This window comes from Aquila chrysaetos, chromosome 10, assembly GCF_900496995.4.
Source record: "Aquila chrysaetos chrysaetos chromosome 10, bAquChr1.4, whole genome shotgun sequence".
NCBI lineage: Eukaryota > Metazoa > Chordata > Aves > Accipitriformes > Accipitridae > Aquila > Aquila chrysaetos.
The window spans coordinates 8,439,777-8,465,580 of NC_044013.1; the positions used below are offsets into that span (position 1 = coordinate 8,439,777).

Consider the following 25,804-nt stretch of genomic DNA (forward strand, 5'->3'; position numbering starts at 1 on the left):
TGTGTAGAGAAAACATTTTTGCTTAGTCAAGTTAAAACATCAGAAGAGATGGAAATACACCATGTTTTATAACTGCAGGCTACTATTACATAGGCAGCTGCACTGAAATGGTCTTCAAATTGTCCCACAAATGACCTCTACTCTTTTGCAGAATTAAGCAATCACTGTAACTAGTTCTGCTGGTTCAGATTTGAACAAATTAGATAGGATGGCTTTTCAAAAAAAGAAACCCACCACGTTAGGTTATCTTTACCTTACCTCAAACACTGGAATTAACAGGTACCATGCATGAAAAATTCTGCTCACCCATTTCCAGTAATAGGAGCATGATTTGAAAATAAAGAGATGATAGAGAGGAAGAAGAAGTTCATGACTTCTCCAGATGACATTATACTTTAATAAGTACTGCACAAATAGCTCACAACATTTTGAAAATTTTTCAGTATTTCTCAGACTCCAAAGAGCTGCCATCATCTTTCTTTTCTTACAATATTTATAAAGCTGTGATGTCTTTACTTTGCAGAATTGCCGTTTAACATTCTTGAGTAATACTACTCAAAACTTCACAATGCCATTTCTCTCATATAAATCTGAAAGCCTATTTTCTTCCACTCCAAGATTTAGAAACTAAGATAAGTCTACATGCATGATTTGTGCATGCTCAAGGTATTGCATACCTACAGAGCTGGAAACCATACAGTGTGAATAGTACCATGCCCAAATATTTTAGATAGACCAAACTAATGCAATGACAGCAGGGAAAATGGCTTCAGTCTTTACACCAATTCACTTGCATCTTCAAACAGCATCCTTTTGCTTCCCTAGTTATCAGCCTCCAGAGCCTTCTGAAGCAAGCCCCCCCAATATCTCCAACACAGAAAGACCTTCTACTACTTTCTTAGGTTGACTAGAGAATGCCGTTAAGAAGTTCTTGTGTACCCCATCACAAAAAAAAAAGAGCTTGTGAAAGTATACATAGATACAGATCAATCCAGAAGATTATTTAAACATATTCTAGTCCCACTGACTCCAATTGCTTAAGTGACTTGCTGGAGCAGAGCCAGTACATTAGTTCCCTGCAAGAGCAAGGCCATAAAGAACAGTCAGCAATATCCTTCTCTACCTTGTGGGGGTCTACTTGCAAGATAAGGTTTGTTAAAACAAACTCCCTCTGTCTTTGAGTGCCCTCTATAGACCTAAGATAGTACACAAATAGAGCAAAACTTTAAGGGATTGTGATTTCTTAAAAAAAAAAAAAAAAATAAAAATAATTACAGCATATATTAAAAATTCTACAGATACAAATGTAGTATTGGTTATCTACTGCTGAAAGAACAAATACTCAGTTGTGCTCTTGCACAATACTTAAGCATGGCTGTTGGTAGACTGGTTCAGAATGAATTTTCTCTTTCTTAGAAAAAGCAAGGTAATCTCATCTCCCTTGTAACTCTAGCCATGGAGAAGAGATAAGAAAATATGTTTATGGAAAGTATGCAAAATGAAAAGAAATGATAGAGGGAGTACAGTTACAGACATTTAAAGAAAACAATTGCAAAATTGTGACTGTACATTAAATTTAAGAAGAGAAGACTAGTAACAGCACACGGTCTGGATATTTGCCCTATGAACCACATATTCAGAATTTCCTTTAGGAAGCCGAGCCTTTAGTACTTGAAAAAAACCATACTATAATTGAAACACAGTAACTTTTCCCCCTTTTTTAAAAACTGATACACACTAAGGCAATAGTGACTCTACCCTTCAAGTAGACAACACAGTTTTTGTCAAGGCTTTTTGTCAAAAGGTCTATTTAGTAATATTTCCATGCCGTGAATTGATGTGTTACATCATAACAACTCTCAACAAAATGAATATAGATTTACACATGAGACAATAACAGTTCCAAAAGGAGCTGTTAAAGACCATTGAATAAAAGAACACTTAATGTAAAGATTCAGTGGACTGCAGAAACTGATACCTAACAAATACTGTAAATGCATGTAATTGCAATTACTAAGACTAAATTGTACTAAACTCTCAGTCCACTTTTATGACAAATAAATAGATAAATCATTGAGTGTCCTTACCAGAACTACTCTCTGAAACCCCACAAAATTGTGATGTGGCAGCAGTACAGCCCTTGGTATTACACCACCTGTAACACAAACCATATTATGATAGTTTCTATCAATATTTATTTTAAAGGATGAAAAAAAGGATAAAAGCTATTTTTCTACCAGTCTTTTTACTGAAAGCATTAAAACAACATTCAGTTTCCTACTGATTACAATATATGCTTAGAAAAGAAAATAAACAAACAAAAATTAAAGACCATCTTTTGATTACTTACATGGAATTTATTTTTAAAAATTACAGGCACAGTTTCAACTCTATCCTCTTCTCACTCTTTTAGTTGAAAACAAAACCCTACCACAGAATAGAGCATTAGCTTTAAAGGAATTTCTGTTCTTTTTGGCTGCCCATATTGACAAAGGGGAACTTCATGAGAATCCAGATTAAAGTTTACAAACGGCTAAGTATTGATGCAGTAGCTTATTTTAGTGTTAGCTAAAGTATACAACTAAAATGATTCAATAGCAAGATAAAAAATAGGAAACGCAACGCCATGATCAAACCACCCAGTGTTTTTAAAATTGACCACTTTGGATCTGAATTTAACACCAACAAATTAGAAAGAACATGTTTTATGAAAGAATCCTTAAAATACCCTCATGGAGTTAATTACCACAAGCGATTTCAAAACTAAAACACTCCCTAGGAGTTAAGTACATTATGCACCTGTGATCAGAACAATTACTGATCCTGTATTTGTATAACATAGTGATTCCTACCACCAATATTCATTACAGATTAAATCATTACAGAGTGATCTTACATAAACTAAGGGATTAAGGAGAAAGGTTTGCAGGTAGGAGCACAGGAACGGCGTCTGGGCACCGCAAGAAAAGAATCCACGTATCAAAAAAATGCTGTTTGAAGCAGGACATGCTTAATAGTAAAACAGATAACCCTTCCCCAAATGGAAGAGGATCAGGAAAACTGCAAACTATTTTCTAAACTCCAGCCACAAAGGCTCACAAAATACATTACAAATAACACTGAAAATTCCCAAACGCCTCCTTAAAACAAGGACTAAACCCAAGGAAGGCAACACATGCCTTAAACAGCATGTAGCATTTAAGACTTTCCATCATCTTTAATCATTGACCTCTAAGAAACTCTCTGCTATTTAGTCTGTTACGAAGCTGAATAAGACCTGAAAATGTTTTTTCCTTGTTTTGATTGAGGAACTGCAGAATATTTTGGTCAGCAATCATCTTCCACATTTAAATTCACAAGGGAATCAAATAAACTTCTCCTCCCTCCTTCCTGCAGAGCCTCTGACAGCTGAGTGGACAGAAGTTTCCAAAACTATGGGAAGAGCCCCGGGCGAGAGAAGGGAGAATGCCATGAATGCTGATGGCACTACACTCCTCCCCGTATAGGAAACTGCAGCATTTGTTTAATTAATATTTAATTAATATTTACATATTAACAGTTCTCCTTTTCAGAATGAGAAGATATAAACACTATGACGTAGAGGTGTGAGAAGTAATGCTACAAAGCATCACTTGGAGATTGCCAGCTTCCTCATAATAAAAGTCAGTTTATTCATTACTGCATTTCTAAGAAAAACACTCCAGTACCACCATACTGGACTTGAAAAGCATCCTGGTCCTTTTCTGTAACACTTACTGACAGTAGCTCACAAGATAAGTGAAAAGGTCCTGACCTATATTAACGTAATTTTCATTCTCTGCCAGGCTATTACGTACTGCCTTGATCATTTCTGCGATCCTAACTGTATATATCAACTGTATTGCTAAAATTTAATTAAAAAAAAAAATCAGAAGCAAAGTTTAAAACACTTATAAAATTTTAACTTGAAGATAATGACAGTGCAAAAGGTCATTAAAACGAGATGCTGATCCTGCTGGTTGAACAAACAAGAGGGAGCAATAAGTTTCAACGCTTACATGCTTTGAACTTCGTGCATTTTACGTTTCAATTAATTATTTTTCATTCATTTAGAGTAAACTCTGTTTCAAGTAAATAACTGGTATTACCCACAAAATGATGCCAAACAGGAGGAAGAACCAGGAGGCCCTACAGGAGAGCAGTGCACCACCACACCCTGAACAGAAGCCGCTTTAAGAGGAATTCCTTTCCTCTCCATAATTCCCCACAGAGCATACACAAAAGCACAACATACACAGAACACTAGAAATTCATCATTGCACTAGCCTCCCTACAACAACAGGAAACCTGTTTATGGTTAGCTAATTTGCCACAGGATAGAGAGGGCCGACATGCACACAGCAAAAATTAAATGCACAGCCCAACTTAACAGGTCTTTTAAGAACGACTAAGCGACAAAAGTAATTTTTCAAATGGATCCTAACAGCCAGATACTTCTGCAGTCTCTTGCATCATGTTAATGTGACCATCAGACAACCCCTTAAATTATATTTATCCTGGAAACGCTTTTATCCTGTTTCAAATTAATAAATAAGAGTAAAATTTATTGCATGTGCTGCAAAGACACATAACACAGACAGAATATGTTCACTTGGGTTTTTTTAATATAATTTAGTGACATGAACAGAATTTTTAGCATGTAGGATAAAAACTTCACATTTAATTATATTCCTACCAAGTGATGTGATGAAATGAAGGACATCACAGGGTGCTCACCTATAATCACAGGGTAGAATTTCCCTTACTATATCCACTCTTCAAACTTTCATTCTGCAGTAATGCTGTGGATTGCTTCATAGTTACATGCTTAGTCTTCTACTTTTCTTTCTTACAAGATGCCTATCTACAAGTATTTCAAAGAATCTGAGAAGGATCAAACTGCAAACCTACAGTCTCATTAAAGAAAAAGTAAGAGTTGAGCAGGAGGGGAAGGGATAAAGAGATTTACCAGCCTCAGGGAGAGGACAAGAACAGAAAACACTGAAAAAATGTGGATCATTTTGAAAACCCAACATTTTACGTGATGCTAACTGGCAAGCTTAGTGACTGTATCTGTTACTAAAATGCTCACACTCCGTAAGAATTTGTGCGTCGTGAGCATGAAATCTTTGCCTCTGCAGCTTAAAATATCTATGCATTTAAAAAACGTATACAAAAATACACATTACTTCCCCATTCCAAAATTAATTGGAAAGCAGGCATTTTATCACACTACCACCAGTATATGAGATGATGCTACATGTAAACCTATTGCACTTGTTTTGGCACAGGACAGCAACAGAAATGGTAAATTTAAAAAGATTCTGTGAAAATGTCACTCTCTTTCTTGAAGTAGTTGTTGATTAACGTCGGTGAAGTTGGAGGACAGGGTACCCAAGAAGGCCCCACCGGATTAACCTGCCACTAGGGCGTGCTCCTTGATCAGCACCGAGTCCTATTTACCCATTTCATGGGTGGGTTTTCTTCCAAAACCTTTTTCATTTTGCTAACTGAAAGGAATACAGGGAAAAGTGTGTCTTGTACTTCTCTAAATTAAAGGAATATAGCTATCCAAACGAGGCTGACTTAATCTCTTAAAATTGCTTTGTTTGCAACCCTCTCAAGCTTCTGGGCAGCAATTTCCATTATAGATTGTCCTCTTCCATGACTTGTAACTGAAATCCTTACTACTATTAGATTGGGACTCCTTAAGTTAATGCAATTTAAAAAAAAAAAAAAAAAAATCCAAAATGGATTTTCAACAAACAAGTAACATTGCTTTTTTGAATGACTGTCTAGGGTTTTTGCTTGTTTTGACATTAAATCATGTATAGTTAGGGAAAAAAAGATAAAAAAGTAAATTATGTGCTCACAAAAAGTACTGATGTGCGTTTTATAAATTGAATGTGGCCCATCAGGGAGAGAGAAATTATCTACTTTTCGGAAGTATTGTTTACTGCTGTCTTCCCTACTAGACCACCTGTTAATACTATTTGATGCTGTTTTCTTTCTGTATGATGACTATAGCAATGACTGCTACTAAGGCGATGAAAGGCGTGCGTACAGAAAAAGAATTCAGTATAAACTGACATTAAATAAAAATGTAAGTCTCTCTTGAACTTAAAGCAATGCATGCATTTAGATCTTCAGAGAGCTCAATGCATGAATAAGGCCTTATTTTTAGTCCGTCCTATGAGCGCAGCATAATTTCTGGTCTGCTTTTCTCTGCATTTGCATAAACCCAAATGTTACCACTGAGATATTTGATCTGCTCGCTACAACTTATTCCCTCTAATCCCTCTATTTCAAAGACCATCCAACCAACAAATGTCACCAGCAGACAAACTGAAATACAAGTAAAGCGTTAACAAAATTAGGGTTGGTTCATCTACAGAACAAGATTTGCTTTTCCATTTTGACTCTGCAAGCAGCACCACAGATCCCTTTTTGCCACACCTGAGAGAAAAACACAACAGGAGAGGTGTGTTAGAGTAAACCAAAGTCTTGGGTTGAAAAAGTCACATTGGTGTCTTAGAATCGCTCTACAAAATGGTCCTGGTTTCGGCTGGGATAGAGTTAATTGTCTTCCTAGTAGCTGGTACAGTGCTGTGTTTTGGGTTCAGTAGGAGAAGAATGTCGATAACACACTGATGTTTTCAGTTGTTGCTGAGTAGTGTTTATATTAAGTCAAGGATTTTTCAGCTTCTCCTGCCCAGCCAGCAAGAAGGCTGGAGGGGCACAAGAAGTTGGCACAGGACACAGCCAGGGCAGCTGACCCAAAGTGGCCAACAGGGTATTCCACACCATGTGACGTCATGTCCAGTATATAAACTGGGGGGAGTGGGGCTGGGGGATGGCTGCTCAGGAACTAACTGGGCATCGGTTGGTGAGTGGTGAGCAATTGCATTGTGCATCACTTGTTTTGTATATTCCAATCCTTTTATTATTATTATTATTGTCATTTTAGTATTGTTACTATTATCTTTATTAGCTTCTTTCTTTCTGTCCTATTAAACTGTTCTTATCTCAACCCGTGAGTTTTACTTTTTTTTTTCCGATTCCCTCCCCCATCCCACTGGGGGTGGGGTTGGGGAAATGAGGGAGTGCCTGCGTGGTGCTTAGTTACCGGCTAAGGTTAAACCGCGACAGAAATGCAAGCAGATCTGTTTAATTTTCAAGTAGAATTGCATTGATTGCTAAATATTTTGTTGTAATTCAGAAGCTTACACACAGCACAACCAAACACAGCATCAATCATTTATCACATGCAAAGTTTAAGATCACAATTCACTGAATAATATTTATGATCACAATGTAAACATGATAAAAGTGGTACTTCCTTGATAACAGCAGACACAGTAATTTCAGGAGAGAACAGAAACACTCATCACAGAATAAGACATCAAAACCGCTAATAGCCCTAATCCTGCCAAAAGGGACTCTGAGAGGCACTAATCAGATACTGAAAAATGTATGCAGGGAAGTTTGAACATTACAAAACTTTAAAAGTCTTTGGATCATAACCATAGTCAAGTAAAAAAAAAAAAACCAAAAAAACCATGAAAATTTTATCCCATAAGCTTATAGCCCAGACAACTAACATTTTCCATAAAGCTCCCCAGGTAGATGACAACCAGACATGGATTAAAATGCTACAGACAAGCAAAGCTTCAGCAGTACCGCATCTTCAAGTGTAACTGTACTATTAAACATTACTTGTTAGCAAAACAGTTATGCCAGATTCTGAAAATGAAACTATGAAGTTTAAGATCTTTATCTGTGAAACATTAATGTTCTGCTCTGACTACCTCAAGACAATGTCCCAAGTGAACGTGCATCTTTTCTTCTCTTTCTTATCCACTGTCATTTCCATAATTCATCCTTTTAACGATTTAAGAAGTCATACATTACCAGTGCAGAGGATATTTTCAGAGTACGTTGATGGTGCTCAAAAAGTCTTATATTTGACTAGCTGCAGAGGGCACATCAAGGAAGAAGCAGTATGTACATCTATATGAGCTCTGGCTGGTGCATATATTGAGCAGACAGGCTTTTGAGCTTTATTGTGTTATGCATTCTTCAGATGAGGTATGTCTTTCAAACACTAAATGAAAACAACACAAGAATTAAAGTACTGGAGCAAAGTGACTTGCATTTCCTATTGTCCCATTATTCTTTATGCATGGAAGACTGGCTTTTTTTCTTCCTTTCTTCCTTTTTCCTTTTTTTTTTTTTTCCCTTTATTATTTGTATTTTGTAGTGTATCTCCAAGGAGCTGATGCATATTGCTGTTTTTTCATAAATTGCTTAGGTACTATCACAGGACACTACTTGTAAACATTTCTATAAAGTTACTTGGTCAGACTATTTTGGAAACAAGACACCGAAATTCTCATTCTTTCTATTTGAGAGATATTCCAATTCTTCGGCCGGCCTGATCATAATTCAAACTACTTGGCTTAAAACCTTTAAGGTTTACACGTATTTTCTCAGTGAAAAAAATCAAACACAGGAATGATTTTTACCAAACTGGAGGGCAGAAGCATTTCATTTTTTAAAGGTTGCCTCCACCAGTATTGTTTCATGACTGGTGTTGCAAATGCTACAGGCACTACTTTGCATAATCATTAACAATGATCTCTGGAGCTTGCATCTCTTTTTTTCTGAAAAAGCAGCCTTCAAAATGCAAGCCACTCAAAAGCATTGCAAAGCTGGTGTTCTTTCTCATTCCTGAAAATCCTCAATTTTACCATTCTAAAATTTAGTACAAAAGTTTTTGGTTTTTTTCTTTCCTCTTGCCATTCTACGCACAATCTCTAGGAGCTTATCTTATGGATCAACCATCATCGCTGTCACAATTCCCAGAGCAGAAAGCCGCTACATACTTCATGCCTGCCTTTGAATTCATGACCGGAGATTCACCCACACCACAAATACAGAAAGCGAGCAGCCTCCATCTTTCCATTTACCCCCATTAAGTCAGTGCCACCATGTTCTCCCAGGAGAAAAGTGTGAGAGCTGAAACACCGCAAGCAACAGCAGCCAAGGACACTCAGAAATAAGGTCTGCCCTCACTGCTCTTGGACTGTGATAAGGGAAGAGCCAAACTGCCGGGCAGCGACCGTGTCTTGCAGGAGCCTCAGTTCCTTTCCAATAAATATTAAGTGGCACTTCTGGGATGGAGCACACACCTCAAAGTGGGCTTTAATTTGCTCAGGTATGCATGTAAAAATAGTGAGACTTGGTCCTAAATTGGGCCAAAAGCAGGTTATATCATAATTATGTCATATCTAATTAAAGTCTGTACCACTAAAATAGAGACTCACCAATGTAGATACAAACATCATTTGGCAGCCACAGTCGTTCTCAAATCTGCAGCTGGAATATAGCTCAGGATATGAAAGCATAATAAAGCTACTGATTGAATAGCCCGATTTCTAGAATTTAGGTAGATTTTGCTTTAATTTTATAGCATTGTAGTAACAGTTTACTAGAGGGAAAGACAGGTTCTTGGATTTCAGAGTTGCAATTCAATAGGTATATGGAGTTACAACATAGATAGCTCTTGCACTCTCTCAGGAGACTCGAGTTAAATTCTTGGCTCAGGTTTGTAGTGAAATAAACAGGCAGCATTAATCTAGTCACCATTTATTCATAAACTACATTAAAAAAAACCCCAAACCTTAGTTTACTAAATGGCAGCCCAAAAGATTGTGAATGCATCTGTCAGGACTAAGAGCAAAAAGAAGATGCCTGACAGAGTCTTTAAAGTAGCTCTTGTAATCTGTGTATCATCTACTTATGGAGACAAAAATCATCTCGGGACAGAGGGATTCACAAAGTCAACCAAACAACTCAAACCAGGCTCACCAACATCCATGGTCCTGGTCTATGGAAAAGATTTTGACAAGGAAATGAGAGTCTGTTTTTCTCCAATTTTGGAAGCATTGCAGCTGTGTATTGCTTAATAATTTAGTTTATTAAAGGCAACAACTGTCAAAATCTATACAAACTAATTTGTCGTGCAGCAATTTTACATTATTGGAACCTTGTTATAATCTGACTAATGCATGCTATCGCTTTCTAACCATGCCTATAATTGGTTTCTTGGCTGTATAGGCCTGAAGACAGTAATCCAAAACATCTTCCAATTACACTGAAAAATATGCGTGTTTGCGGAAAGTTACATTACTAATTTTCAGACTCAATGGGCCTTTAATAATATGAGATTAAAAATGTTTGCAAAAGGCCACTAATTTTTGGTGCTATTCAGAAAGTTACGTGTTTGTGTGGGAAAATACCATCTCGAGACCTGTAAACGCTGAAGAAGCATGTATTGAGATACTTATGGAACATGAGACAAACTCGAGAAAGAAAGGTCAAAAATCCATTCAGGTGGAAGAATATATTCCACGTCTATACATCCAAACCAAACAAGAAACCCAGCCATTAAAAAGTCCCGTACCTCAAAACTTGCGGAGGTGTGACAGTTACTCATGAACTTAACTTGTTTACTTCCAACATATGCAACCGACTATTGCCCTTGCCTGCAGTCCTTCACGGGGCATTTGAAGTTCCTTGAATTTGTTGGTAGATCGGCAGCAGTTCAAAACACGGGAACTTTCTACAGTAATCATTGCTTAATATTCCCAGAGCACTGTGTTTGACAGACGCTTTCATTGCAGTACCAGGACTGGCATACAGGTAATTTTAAAGATGCTTAAGTGTTGCAGCCTGCTGTATTAGTACTTTGACAAATACGGTTTACTATTTTTGATAGAAAAGTAAAATATTACAAGGACAAGCAGGATTGCCCAGATGCAGATACGCTTCTTAGTGGAGAAGAAAACACTGAAGTTGCCACTTGAAATGCAAGAGAATTTTTGTAAATTTTTAATGTATTAGAGATTTTTTTTTTTAAAACTACTACAAAATCTTAAAATTTGTCTATAAATCTTGACAGATTAAGTGTGCACCTGGTGACAGATTCTCATGATTACAGTGAAATCAACAGGACTACATTACATACAGGACTATATGCAGTAAGCACATGCATAGATACAATATTCCCTGAGTCACATGGAACTGAAAATAAAACCAAGTACTGTCATGCAAAAAGAGTCAGAAAAACACACAGGGACAAAAACTGCCAAACAAACCACTGACAGTCGCTCCCAACATGCCTCAAACTGACTGTGAAATGAGAGAAATCATGCTTCAAATGTCCTGCAGAGTTTAAACGTGGGCCTTGTTATCTGCCTTCATATACAACTTCCATCACTAGAGCAGGCGAGTGCTTTAGCGGTGTCACTTCTTCCTCAGACTGCTGTGAATTGGACAAACGCTACCAGCTGCATTTTATCAATGGAGAATAACTGAACCTTAAGCACTTCTTGAAATGGCCTGGATCCCAAGCGATGCCTGAAACACCAATCTCTCCAGCTAAGCTCTCTGTATCAGTAACACAACAAGTTGTTTTGGGTTGGTTCTCTGCCCAGAGTGGTACTGTGCACAGTAAAGGACATAAGAGCCAGGAAAAAAAAACAAACCCAAACCCAAAACCTTAAAATTGAAATCTTTGGGTATCTGCAAGAATACGGAAGCAAGAAGCTTGCTGCAGAGAGTCTGTCTATCCTTAATTGTTTCTTTCACAACTACGACGCTATGAACTATGCTGAAACACACACGGAGACACAGCTTTGGGGAGACCAGCAGCAGAGATAAAATACAAAGAGCTTATCACCTTTGGAAGGACCCTGGCAGTTGCCAGGAGGGCTATGAAAGCTCAAAGCCCCACACTATGCTTCCTCTGTCATCGATAACCGTGCCCTCCAACAGGCAAACAGCTGTAGCACCTTACCTCCAAAGTACAGCGTATTAAAAGGCAGAAAAAGTACATCTGCTTGTTGTTAGAAATTTGGCACTAATACACGTTTTTCCTCACACTTGCAACAAATTCTGAGAAGACCTTAATGCAGAAGATGCAGTGTGTGGTCGAAGGTACTGCTGATGTTTCCACTAACAGGTGAGTTTCACAGATAACAGCCAGCAGGGTTTTAATCCAGCAATAGCAAACACTTTCTAGGACACAACTTAAACCTCCTAGGAGAGCTAGCTAAATGAATAACATAAACTCTATAGATAGTGGGGAAAAAATTTTTGTTCCCCACGAGTTAAGTGCTCACAGCAAAGTTAGTCACACAAGAGGGACGAGATGCAAAGAAGACACACACAAATTCCGCAGCCAGCAGTCACAGCCTGGGGTATCGCAGGACTGCTCTATCAAGTTTAGTGGAATGCATTTAAAAATGTTTGGATATGTGACAAAGCAGATCTAAGAATACCAAGCCCATGAACAGTATAATGCATCTCTCTCATAATCTTCCCACCTTACTATAAATTCATTTAAGAATTCATTAAAAGGACCAGCATTACACACGCTTATTAATTTACAGATGGGTGTAAGTGTGAGAGAGAAGGCAGGAGGGAAGGCAAAAAGGTAGAAGAGATACAAACCTATGTGGAAACTCGTCTCATCAGAGCAAACCAGAACATAACATCTCTTTGGTATAGTAACACATGTGCTGTGAGAAGCGGCGTGCACTTGAATGCATGTTTTACTCCGATCTCAAAGGATCAAGCTTCTTGTGAGATGCCTCTTCATATTTTATTCCTTTTCAGTTTGTCTATGAACTGCCCACTTCCAATGCAGGCCTAAAAACTGCTCTATGTTTTACTTTATGCACAGGAAAACATATAGTACTTACGCTGATGTAGGACTCACAAATTAAGGTGAGATGTAGGCAACACACGGTTAGCTTTCCTCTTAGGCCTTGCTTCAAGAGGGAGGCTTTTCTTAAAATAGTTTAAGTGCCATTACTTTGAAATCATCATCCTCAGAAAGTGGTTTTGAGAAATACGACTGACTTTGCTTTCAAGCTTTTGATTGCAAAGGCATGTAAGCGTGAATGTTACTGAAGCAAAAGTTTCAGAATTATACATATATGCAAAGAAGGATACACAGCATAGATGAATAATATATGCCTATAAATAAGCAGAAAAATAGACTTAAAATATCCACATAACTATTAATTAGTTATTAATATTAGATCTCTGGTCTATTTCCCTTCAAATTAGCCACCCACTAGCAAAATGTCAATTGCAAAACAAGAGACGGTATTTATAGTACAACCTACTTTGAGTTTTGAGAGGCATGTCAGCCACTGCTAAATTACAATACCCCTATTGTGTACCTGCCTAAATTAACACTTAACTTTCATTATAGGCAACTATATGTACAAAAGTCATATTAGATTTTAATAGTCTTTATTATGTCACGAGCTGGTACAAACATTTTTCCATATAGAAGTCTACACAGAGAGAAAGAAAAAAAAAAGTAGTGTTTAGTAATTCGTCGGTATGAAGCTCAGTCGGACACTGGCATGGCCGCATCTTAGAAGGTCCTGTACAGCAGTGATGCTGGGAGGAGTGAGGTTCCAGGAGATGGTAATACAAAATTCTTGATTGGATTTTATTATTTCCCATCCAGAGACTAACTTTGATTGCTAGTACTACAAGCAACGCACCGTAAAATGCAATACAACATACTACTCCATCTTTAGACTGTATTCATATGGAAGAGTCACCAGCAAAGGGGAAACAACCTCTCTAACAATACATCTTACGAATCAGTGGGGGGTGCTGCATGCACCTGCATAAGATACCCTGCACAAAACCACACTGAGTCCAGACCACGTCCCCCAGTGACTGCCAGTTCACCGAGATGGAAGACACACTTTATACGTGGCTACCTACTGAAACACTGAGGTCCCTCTATGGCCTCTCCACCTTCTCTTCTATCATGGAAAAAACGAATGGAAAACAATCAGCATGGGATGCCTCTTCTCCGCAGCTTTTGCCAATGATGTAATCATCAGGACTTCTCTGGCAAAACTAGACCATGTTGGGGATTTCAGAGGAGGTGAAAAGTCACTGTGGTAAGTTACATTTTTAAAGAATATGGCCTATTCCACTGGGTTTTCTTCTGGTTTGTGTTTTGTGATTTGCCTTGAAAACAGTTCTCCTCCCTTTCGCTCTCCAGATGCCTGACATTATCTGCAGAAAAAGCAGAAAAAAGAGCATCCTGCAGAGGTTCACTGAAGATGGAGAGCTGGCAGGAGAAACCCTGGCAATACACACTAAATTGCCTCAAGCCTTCTGCTGAGAGAAGCAGGACTCATTGTTTCAGGTATTTCTGCCATAGAAAGGAAACAGAAATAGAGAAAGATTTACATAGAAACAGTTCTCTAAACAAACTTAAGACTAAGGAACACCATCTCCTCAACAAGGTGACCTGTGCTCACATTTTGGTGGATAATAGTCTATTTTACAGTTTTATAGGAGATTAATTTGGAATACTCAGAAAGTCTGAATGATAGACTTGAAGAGAAACACAGTAATCATTGCTGCTCATCTTTCCTCTTGGTATAAAATCACATCACTTTCCATCAGCTTGCAGGAGCACACTCCTCCTAGTAACACCTTTTACCCAACTTCCTTCTACAGCTAGCTCTTTTACTCTTGTAAAAAATAATAATAAAAAAATCATCCTCCTAGCCTTAAGATTTGCACAAAACCAGGGCCCCTGTGCCAGCGGTTTAATTTCTCATGTATTTATGCATACCAAAGTATTTGTACAAAGAAATCAACTGTAGCTGCAACTAATTTTGCATGTTGCCGATTCACCTTTAAATCCATGGGGAGTGAAGAGAATCCTGAATTAGTAAGATCATCATTTGCTATCTGGAAACAGGATTGTCTATGTTTTTCCATTTCCTAAATGTTCCTTTTATCTTAAAATTCACTTTAACACTGTAACTATTAAAAACTAGAGGAGTCAAAATTGAGAAAAGGAAACAAGAGCTGCAAGAAGAAACAAAATAAGAAGCCAGCTGGGATCCAAAGCCACTTTGATCACATGGGATATTTTTATATCCATTGCACATTTTATTTTTTCTAATAACTGTCACACATGTAAGCACGAAAGCTGCAAGCTACTTTAAAAGGAGATAAGAAAGAAAAGATGAACGCAGTCCCATCCATCCCTCGCTGGGCTTTTCCTTTATATATGCTGAAAATATTTAAAGCTTAAGGAGATCATTTAAAATTTTTCAGGATTAGGGTGGGCTTGACCAGCTAAGTGAAAGTCTCCACTACCAGCAAATTTCATTCAAGCAATAGCTGTGAGGATCCACACGTCTTGTAGCTATGAATAAAAACTGGAGCCCAGCTATCGATAAGCAAATTTGCCTCTGTTGCTGTAACATGCAATCAATCTCACACTGCCTGCTTTATATCAAACCAGCACCAAGTCAAGACCTAGTTCGTATCTTTTGATTTTTCTCCTATTCCAAATCAGTTTACAGCAACAGTTTATCTTAAAACATGAAAACACTATCAGCAGAAGGAAAAGATTATTTTCATTTTAAAATTACTTTTAGTTACACTTATCCTAGGCAAAGCTGGCATTACAGAAAGACATTTGACATGATTTTTACAGTTTATTAATCTTAATAGAAATAGGGATAGAATTTAGAGGTTTGGGTATGTTATGGAGATGAAGACAAGTGGTTTTCTGGGAAGTCCTGCCTCATGCAGACCACTCAAAAAATCCACAACAAAAACTTCTTCAAACCACAGAAAAAGAACAAGCCAATAACGGACACTTAACCCTTATTACTGACAGATGAGCACCCATTTCTAAGTACTGTATCTTCAGATGATTATTGCATATCCCACAGGTTCCCTGCCACTGCTGAGGGCTGCTTTCCACCAGACAAACCACAGACTTCACGGTCAATCTAGGTGCATCTCCTGGTAAGAGTATTTCCCCTCAAAAATGCCAGGGAAGCTGCCTTTCTGCTGACTTTCACCGAATTAATTCAGTTAATATATTAACTGAATTGAAATTATTATAACTGGATATTCTATTATATAACCACAGACACAATAAATCCTTTGCCTTCATATCCTTCACCTGAACTGCAGTCAGGAAGAGAGCCAAATCCGATGACCCCGTGCAGTACAGCAAGAAAAGCAGACACGGTTATTCACTTATACAACCTCTGTGGATAAAGATGAGGGCAAAAGCATGATTTAGGCTATGGAAGGCAGTCAGAGGCAGAAGAATGAGGTAGCACTGTCAAGTGATCATGGACTTTGACTTCGGCTCCTAAGTCTGCTAGACTCTTATGAATGTTATTAAAAATACATCAAAAATGTTATTTTCTGCCTCAGGTGAAGCCAACTTGTCTGTCTATTCAGAATAGCAACACCCAGATGAGAAAAAGATTCACTGTAGATATGCCACAACATGCGTTGCTGAAAAAAAACCCAAACAAATCTCATTTTGTCAAGAAAACTGAGAGCACTTGCAAGTAGTTAAAGGTTTGTAGGGCTCTCTAGACCTGTTGTACTTTACATTTATACACACATACTATATATTTATTATATTTTTATAAGTGCTAGAAAACGATAATAGCAGATCCATTTTTGTTCCCTTTTATATTGAGAAGCAAACTATTTAAGCGCTAACTACCCCCGACAACGCAATTAAAACCTGACCCAATTTCTAGACACAAACGAGCTGTGTTTCTCACAGCATAGCCATACGTAACCAAGTTCATCGCTATTTACCCTGCCCCTCAATTCCGTGTGTAACACAAACCTGAAAAAAACCCAAGGCTACTACAAATCAGTGCCTCGGAGGAAAATGAGCAGGTAAGCATGCAGGGGAGTGGGTGGCAACCCCTGCAGGTGTGCCTCGATGACTTGTAGAGAAGGAAAAGCCAAATGAGTCTATGTGCAGAGTTTATATCACTTCTCTGCACCGCAAAACAGACAGCAAGTGAATTACAAGGCTGCAAGGCCAGGATTATATAAAACCAAAAAGCCTCTGGTAGTCATCATCTTTACTATCCAAGTATAAATCACAATGTGCGTTGATACAAACCCTTGTAAAAACTCTGATGTGGTTATACACACTTGGATAAAATGGAGCTGTACAAAAAGATCTAGAAAACACACACACACAATTAAAAAACAACACATGCCACAGATTATGGGGATTTTACTCATGTCACTTAAAATTTTTCTGTTCTGTTTCAGGCACCTCTCTTTTTGTTCTAGGAACCTTCACAACAATTAAAACCAGACATTATGAACATTAATATTACCCCTATTTATTTGAATAACAGCAGCATCTAAAAGACTCTTTTTTAAAATGGGAGCCCCGTTGTGCTAACATTGCACAAACACATAAGACTTCGTTCCTGTGCTGAAGAGATTGTAATCTAACCAGACAAGGTCGATAAACAACGTAAAAGTAAAATGTCAAGAACAACAAAAAAACCTCCTGTGCAGGACTTTTGTTGTTTTGTTTTAATATATTTTCCTTAGACCATCTGCTACTCTTTCTTACCAACCAAGGTCCTCCAGATAGTCTGCATCACTGCTGCTGCTGATTCTGTCCTCCTAGCACATCCCATTGGGGGAAAAAAAAAAAATTCCTCTTCTGTGGGAGGCAAAAAACACCAGAGAGTCTTCAAAGCTAATGAAAGTGCCGAGATGTAACATAGCTTTTCTAGTTATTCCTGAAAGTGCTAGTTGTTTCTCAGTTAGGATAAATACAATGTTGAATATTCCCATCTTTATCTAAATTCAATAACTTCTTCTCTGGTCAGTGAAATGCAGTATTTGTAGTACTGAACAAGGATTAAATGCTAGCCTTTGGTTTATGTGCAAAAAAAACTAGATAAAGAGCTATATAACAAGTCTATTCTGTGTTTGGAAAAAAGAATCTGTATACAGCTAGTAGCGAGAGAATGCGATTTCTCTTATTTTCTAACCATATAGCCAACAGCCTCCTACAGACAGGTCCTTGCTCAGCCCCAGCGAACGCAGCAGAAATACGGGCACTGAGCTAGATTAGAGCCTAGCGAGCAGGGAAGTGTTTTGAGGGAACAGGCTGTGAGAGGAATGGAAAAAGCATCACAGGAACAGGCACTGTTTCTGTTCTTGGCTCTGGCTGTTGGGCTGAGTTAGGGAATGCCTTATTAAACAGCTGAAGCTCTAGAAATTTGCAGCCATTATCCTAGTGTGAGGCAAAACGTTACACATGCACTTCTGCCTGTCTAGGATTCTTTCTTCATTCAGCAAATATTTAGTCGATTTAAGATTCCCAAAACAAATGATTTTTCTAGGTGTTACTAAAAAATCCATACAGCTCACCTAGATTTGGTTAGAAGTGATAAACAGATGCATTTCCTACAGTGAAGTCCATACTTTACAGATCCTACAGTCGCTTCTCTCATTGCAACTTAGTACAGGGGAAAGGAAGCAAAACCCCTGTCTTCAAAATGCTCAGTTTTGGAGGATTTTTTGGCGTTCACCTATTACTACAGAAACAATTGTCCCCCTCCCCCTCTCAGTATATTCCTGCTTTTCAACAGCATTGCTCTTTTCATTTAACCCAAGATGTCTATAATGAAACTCTTCTAGCAATACACAGCATGTCAGGGAACGCTTTACCTTTTGACAAATCCACTATACTTAAGGAATGTAAGTGTTTCCCACACCCAATTCTTCAACTAAGCTTCTAATTATAGCACTCTTATCACAGGATTTTAACATATGATAGCAGAGGCGCTGTATAGCACAGTGAATTTAAAGTCGAGATAGCTGTGAAATTGCTCTTCAAACACACTAAAACCATGCACATGGTAACAGCGTACTATCATTTCTCAACCCTGACACAGTGTGCAGCAAGGTGCTTGTGTAAATGAGCCACAGCGTTATCTTCCAAATTGTCCTAAGTGATACTCAGCTCCCATAAACCATCCAAGGAAGGGCTACAAACACCTCTCACCAAGCAGTCACGTTTCACCCACATCTATTCCCGAACAGGCCCTTTTAGTTGACGTCTAGGCAATTTTCATGGGTGTAGCCAGAAGAGATACGTAAGGCAGGGCTAGATTTATCTATTTATTTTTTTTAAATATATCTAAACTATTATGACATGCATTCATTTTCCAATGGAAGATTCCCAGGGAGGTAGCACTGTTCAAAACACAAATGACATTCTGCCAGGGCAAGAGAATAAGGAAGCAAGTGTGTTTTTCTCTGACCTAGATCTCCTCCTGGGATCTCCAAGCTCATTTCCCTGCCCAGAGCACTGTGCCTACAAACCGCTGTGGATTTTCCACCGGACGAGTTATAAGTCACAAAAACATGTGCAACAATTAACTTTGCTTAAGCTGCAACGCTTTTTCTTCAAAAGCAAGCAGTGGGGTTCCTAACTTATGAGTCTTGCATAGTTGAGATCTTTTTAAGTAGATGTCACCCACCGCAGCTGTAACTTGGCTCTTCTAGTAACACTATGCTCAAACTTTGCCTTTGCTGATGTTTCTCCACTTGAGCATTGTGCAAAAAGTCCCAGATCAATCTTGGGTTAACAACAGAAGCTTAGGAACCCCAAACAAATACTTCTTCCATAGGTTTGCTATGTATAGGCGTCACGAGTTCTCTTTGGAAGGCTTCAGAATTTATGTACGTATCACTCCTTTTCAAAGCGTAAATTTAAAGACCTTTATATAACAGATTAATGTAAACTGTTTTCCAAATCAGACAAAAAATATTAGTCCAAGACCCATTTCATGCTTCTGAATTTGCTGAACTATAATGTTCGCATTCATTACATTGTTTTCTTCCAGGCAGCAGGTTTTGTCCCATGTCCCTAACAGAAGGGCATGATTTACTTCTATACATGTCAAACTTGCTAATCTGGCAGAACAGAACACAGCTGAAAGATTGTTGATGTTCTCTCCAGGTTACACAAAATTAAGCTTTCTTATCTTTCAAAGACAAAACCTGTTATCCCACAAACAAACCACGCCTGTTCGGAAGACCACTGGGTTCCCCCCTTGAGCCCAGTTCGTATTAGCAAGTGTCCATCTCAAAACTAGCGAGGCTATTTTGCCTCCCGTTGTATTATGGGAAGATTATCCCAAAATCTTACTCCCCTGATGGATGAGATCTGTTTTCTAATTTCCAGCCTGAATATACTCCTTGCCAAGATACACACATTTCTTCTTGTCCCAGTACTGTCTTCAATTTAACATAGAAAGTAGTTGTAGTCGCTCAAGTCTTTATCAACCCCTCATGTATTTAGAGAAAGCAATTATATTCCCTCTCAGACTTCGCTTTACCGGGATAAGCCAACCAACCTCACAGTGTCCTCCCACGAGACGGACTCAGCTGTCCCTTCACCATTTCCATAGTCCTCTCCTGCACCTGCTCTACTTTACACTCATCTTTCTCAAACGTGGTCTACCAGAGTAGTCCAGTGTTACACACAGGAATTTAGCAGTGTTGCCTTGCACATGAGCAGCATTAACACTTTCCTATTTCTATCGTTAAGTACCTCTTTACCTCACAGACCTCAGGAGTACATTTTTCAGAGCCGCAGGGTACTAGTGAAAAGATATCTTTGGATTTTACTAGCTAATATATTCAAGTCTTTCCATTCCTCTGTCATTTTCAAGCGATAAGCACCCAGGTTAGGGCAAAATTCACATCTATCCACAAGCGCACAACCATGCATTATGTGCTATGAAATTTCAGTCCACTTTTTCCACTCAAGTCCTAAAGGTCATCGAGCTCTTCCTGTAGGATACTCTGTTCCTCATCTATACTGACAGCACCTCCCAATTTTATGTCCCTGGCAAATTTTATTGCACACTCCTACTTTTGGTGCCAAGTTCATTAGTGAATACATTAAAGTCAGGCCAAGACCAATTCTTAGGACAACTAACTTCCTTTAGGCACAACACATCCCCTGTGAGCCCAAAATGATGTGACCTCCCTTTAACGTGCTCCTTATTCACCTCAATTCTTCTACAACATTTCATCAGTATTTTAATGAATAATTTCCACCATATTGCTGGAGCAAACATCATACCACAGTCTAGATAGATTAGCATATTCTTTTGTCCTAAACCAAAAATGAACAAGATTATGAAACACAGACAACTCAGATCCCACTATAGGTGTCCATGAAGACCATGTGCTTAAGTCTTGTCTATTGTGATTATAAATATATAGACACACACACACACAATACAGCTTAGCAACCCTTTCTCTGTTCCCTCCCAATGCAAAGCCAGAGCTCCCGTGACCACCAGACACTGGGATGTTAGGACTAAGATATTTCAGAGGATTGCTGTTACGTTATGCCATATAACATGCATTCTTTTTCCAAATACGCTGCAATCCACATCCAACTGCGGATGACTGAAAAGCAGTCCAATGAAAATGAGGAGCAGTAAAAATCCAAGGGGTACTGTCAACCTCAACGAGGTAATCCCTGCAACAGCCACGACACAGTCACACTGCAAGACAAAAATCGGTAGTTTATTTAGTTTGCATTAGGAGAAAAAGGAAATTCAATTGAAATACATGGAACACCACAGAGACAACCACTGCAAGTGTCAATATTTAAAAAAAAAAAAAAAAAAAAAAAAAAAAAAAAGGCGGCCCTGCTTATTCCTGTAGGCTACGAGGAGGTAGATACGCTGAGAAACTTCAGTCAGCTTTGGTAAAGAGAAAAGCAGAACAAAACTGGACGGGTCAATGAAAACAACTTTGCTCCACAACAGCCTATTCACCACGGCTTCCAGCTTGAGCCAAAAACTAGGACCCACAAGAGTCTGCCCACTGACCGGGGTGGACTTTCAACCAGGAACCTAGTAAACTGCAACAGCATAGGAAATATCTTAGTAATAACCAAAATTGAATGATTCAGCACAAAAGGATTTTGGTTTTAGAAAAAGTTAAATATAAAAGAAACTAAGAATTAGGCTAGTGGAAAGGTATGCCAACAATCTGTTCTAAGCTGCATTCACATTCACAAACTCATAAACATACTAGTTACTTGCTTATCGTAAAAACCATGAAATCTGTAGGAGAAAAGGCAGTAATGGTCTTGCCTAGGGAGCAGCACATCACCTCAGGGGTGCCAATGGTAGGAAATAATAATTTGTATTCTATCTTCTCTTTAGAGGAAAAACCCAGCATCTCTAATGCTGCTTCCATTTGCAATATATGTAATTAACAGTCACCTCCTCACAGTGCTTCCTTGGGTTCAAACACCCTTACCTACTCCTCAGGTTACTTCCACTTCCCAGATGATCAGTCTCCAGAAAACATCTTCTGCACCTCAGCCACTTCTTGGTTAAATCCATTCTGACGGCTCATTAGTATAATAATTTCTCAACTGTCGCAAGAATAGCTGTTATAAATTTGTTTTCTATGTAAATCAGGTTCCATGCAACTAGGGTGGAATTCCAGCCTTTTCAAATGCACTTTAATGTAAAATGCTGACATCAAGTCTTAAGTTCATTTGATTATTTTTTCTGTTTATGTTATTAGTAATCAGTTTTTCTGGCACTCTTTTCTGTTCCAGTTCAATCACTCAGTTGAATTACTTGAACTCCTGCTGAACTGCACCAAAAAAAGGGAAATTAACTAATGCCTCATTTGATCTTGTGACCATAAAACTTGTGTTTTCATTCCCTCTTTAACCTTTGACCATCTATTTTTCCCCTTAATTTGTGTGTTATGTACCTGATAGTTTTAAATTTGTTTCTTTTATTCATGAAAAAAAGAATCCACTCTGATAGTTGATCTGCCCTTTATTCATTTTAACCACTGCTGACTTTATTCTAGATTCTCATTAATAAGCACGCACTTAAAATCACTTCTTCATAGTCCATCATACATGCATTTTGTTTGACTTACTGTATTCTCTTTACCAGAAGTGCATGGCTGTTTTCACAAAAAGTGTCGACTATGCTAATAGAGAAAACAAGCTTACAAAAGAGTGAAATGGCTGATTTTGTAAAAGCTTATTTGCCAGTTTATTACTTTATTAAAGTCCTCTCCTTTTCATATTGTTATGATGGAATTGAACTTAAATTTATGCTACTGGGTTTATGTTTGGGTTTTTTTTTTTTTAACAGATGTCAAACACATGATAAAACATTTTTAAAACACACGTTGACCATAATAAAACATGGTCCACCTACAGGCAAAAGAAATGAAAGGGGAAGATTTCATTAATATCATTAATGAGGACAAGTATTCCAACAATGGCTCATGTTTGACATCAATACCCTGCATTTGTATGAATATTAAATTCATGTACGTTGATCCTACATACATATGCCCAATATCAACCCCAGGAGGATTCAGATCCCTTGTCTTGCATAGTTTTTTTATATCTGTTCATTAAACCACAGTAAGAACACCACACATGACCTTCATTTACAAATATGAGTGCACTAACATAGTGCACTATGATCTTTATTTCTATTCATATGGTGAACTAGAGACTTGGCATATAAGTACAGATCTTGCATCTATGTTGATGGCCACACAGATGCAGGGTCCCTGGTCTTTGGTGGCCAGCAGGTCTCAGTTTCTCCCAAGTAAATAAAAATCAGTATATTCAATATCATTCCCTTCAGCCTACAGACCTCCTGTTGTTCTGCAGCAACGCTCATTATCTCCCAGCATCAACACCACTGAAACTAAGGACAGCTTTTACTGTTGTTGACTTGAACTAACATCAACTTTCTGTTGACAAGAAGGAAACCAGGATCAAGACCTGATGATACATGCAACACATTAACATGGTCTTCTGTGAAATAAGCCCTGCTCTTCTCCAGATGGTAACTCACATGCTCAGACACAAAAGAGCCTGTCCTTGGGTCTTCTCTACAATATCCTACTTCACGTACACCTAATATCCAGTTTAATTTTTTAAATACGCAACAAACTTAGTCACTGTCAAGAACACTTAACACTGTATTTCTAATTCTTTCATATAATAGAGCAGGAAAAGGGTCATTTCAGGTTATGCGACTTCACCACAGGCATATGGCAGCGAAACCACAGCAGAAACATAAAATCTCCCTCTCCTCTAAAGCAGATGGCATGCTGATCAAGTAAGATATAATGTAATGCTAGCTATACTACTACTGCTGCTATTAACTATTGAACCAAAACCAGTATAAAGACAGAAAAAAAAAAAACAAGGCAGGGGAGGTGAAGGAAGAGGGAGACAACAAGGAAAAAAAAGAGTAAAAAAGCTGAAACATAAGACAACCCGTTGCAGCAGAAACAGCCTCCTTTCAGGTACCTTTAAGATTTATAACCTAGGAATGGCAATAGGCAAGGAACAGCAATGGCCCCCATCCTGTTTTAGAGGACGTTCCCCTAGTTTGAGATACTGGCCCAGTTCCCTTTGCTCTTGTGATTGCACTGCACTGGGCACCTGCCAGGGGCTAAATATCCCAGCTGCTTAGATAATTACATATTTATGATTCTGCCGAGAATTCTTAGTCAAAGCTTATTTCGGAACTGTAAAATGCTTAGAGAATCAGCAGAGAAAGTTCTCTGACAAATGCTACTTCAAAATAGAGCCACCACTACTTAAAATTTTTAAGGACAGTAGTTTCCCTTTCAGTTGATTCACTCAATAGTGAACTTTAATGGTAGAAAAAGGAGGCAAGGAGCGTTTTCCCTCTGAATCAGAAAAGGATCTTACTAGTGTGTTTAGCTTGCTTTCTGTAAAAAAAATAGAAAATTAAAAAAAAATTTTTTTTTCTTTCCAAAAATGGATCAGAATGCAGTAGTACATAAAATTTTTAATGCTTATCACAGTATGCACCCTAGCACACCACACAATTTTTCTTTTGTATCACATTATTAGCACTTCATCTTCAACACCTATACCACTAGATCAGCTAATTCATGCTGATCCAAGAAATAGAACTTATGGATGAACACTCTGAAATATAATTGTTCAGCCGTAACCAATTATCAGACAAAAATACATTGCACTTCACCTTCCTTCATTGATAATAGCATCCATTGATTTCAGAAGGAGCAAAACAGTCCAAAATTTCGTGTTGTCACTTAGACTACTACAGAAGCTGCTAGAAATTTTTTTTTTTTTTCTGTTTTAAAGCTGTACTCCATAAACCGTACAACCAACAGCCTTAACAATAAATTTCATGAGCACTTTTAGGCCCTGCTGTTGAAAGTGCTTTCAAGCCTGGTTAGCTTTATGCATGCGAGTACTCCTTATCTATATCTCAAAAGAACTATTCCTACACTTGAAGTTACAGGTATGGACATGCCTATGTATCTGAAGAATAAGCACCTTAGTCTTGCAGGGTTATTTATTTTGAAGCAACTATTCATGTCTTTTGCAGCCAACATCTTAAGTGCTGTCAAGTTTCATAAACTCTTGAACGCAGGGTTCCCTGTTCTCAGTATAATGAAAACCAACCTTCAGCCTTACCATCTTTCAAAGGTCTGCCCACCCGCAGATCTTATTTTGTATATACTTATAGTTGTGATATGACATTCAACTCCTGTTGAAACAAAGTCAATTTTGCAATTCCCATGCAAACCCTGGAGCTAACGGCACAGACCTCCTCCTGCCCTTGGCAGGCGCCGGCAAAGGCAGGGCTTCCACACCAACCCCAACTCCTCCAGTTCTGAGTGCAGGCTCTTGCCCTCTCCCTTGCTCGTCTTCCTCTGCATGAAACCATTTTAACATAACAGACTGGCAGAAGATTAACCTGGCAGATAGATCAGCATTTAGATGGGTTTAGCTGTTGTGGAACCACAGGCTAATAGTTACATTCATTTATTCCTTCAG

General features: G+C 38.3%; 1 protein-coding gene across 6 annotated transcripts in view; it reads right to left on the reverse strand.

Annotated features, from left to right (window-relative positions):
• TBL1XR1 (TBL1X receptor 1) overlaps positions 1-25,804 on the reverse strand; it is a 118,780-nt gene that overhangs the window by 37,993 nt on the left and 54,983 nt on the right. For 4 of the 6 annotated variants that reach the window (XM_030027992.2, XM_041126627.1, XM_030027988.2 and 1 more), the window contains exon 3: positions 2,088-2,155. The exons of the other annotated variants lie outside the window; for them this stretch is intronic. The gene's annotated coding sequence lies outside the window, so the exon portion shown is untranslated. The remainder of the gene's footprint in view (positions 1-2,087; positions 2,156-25,804) is intronic. 6 annotated transcript variants of the gene reach the window in all.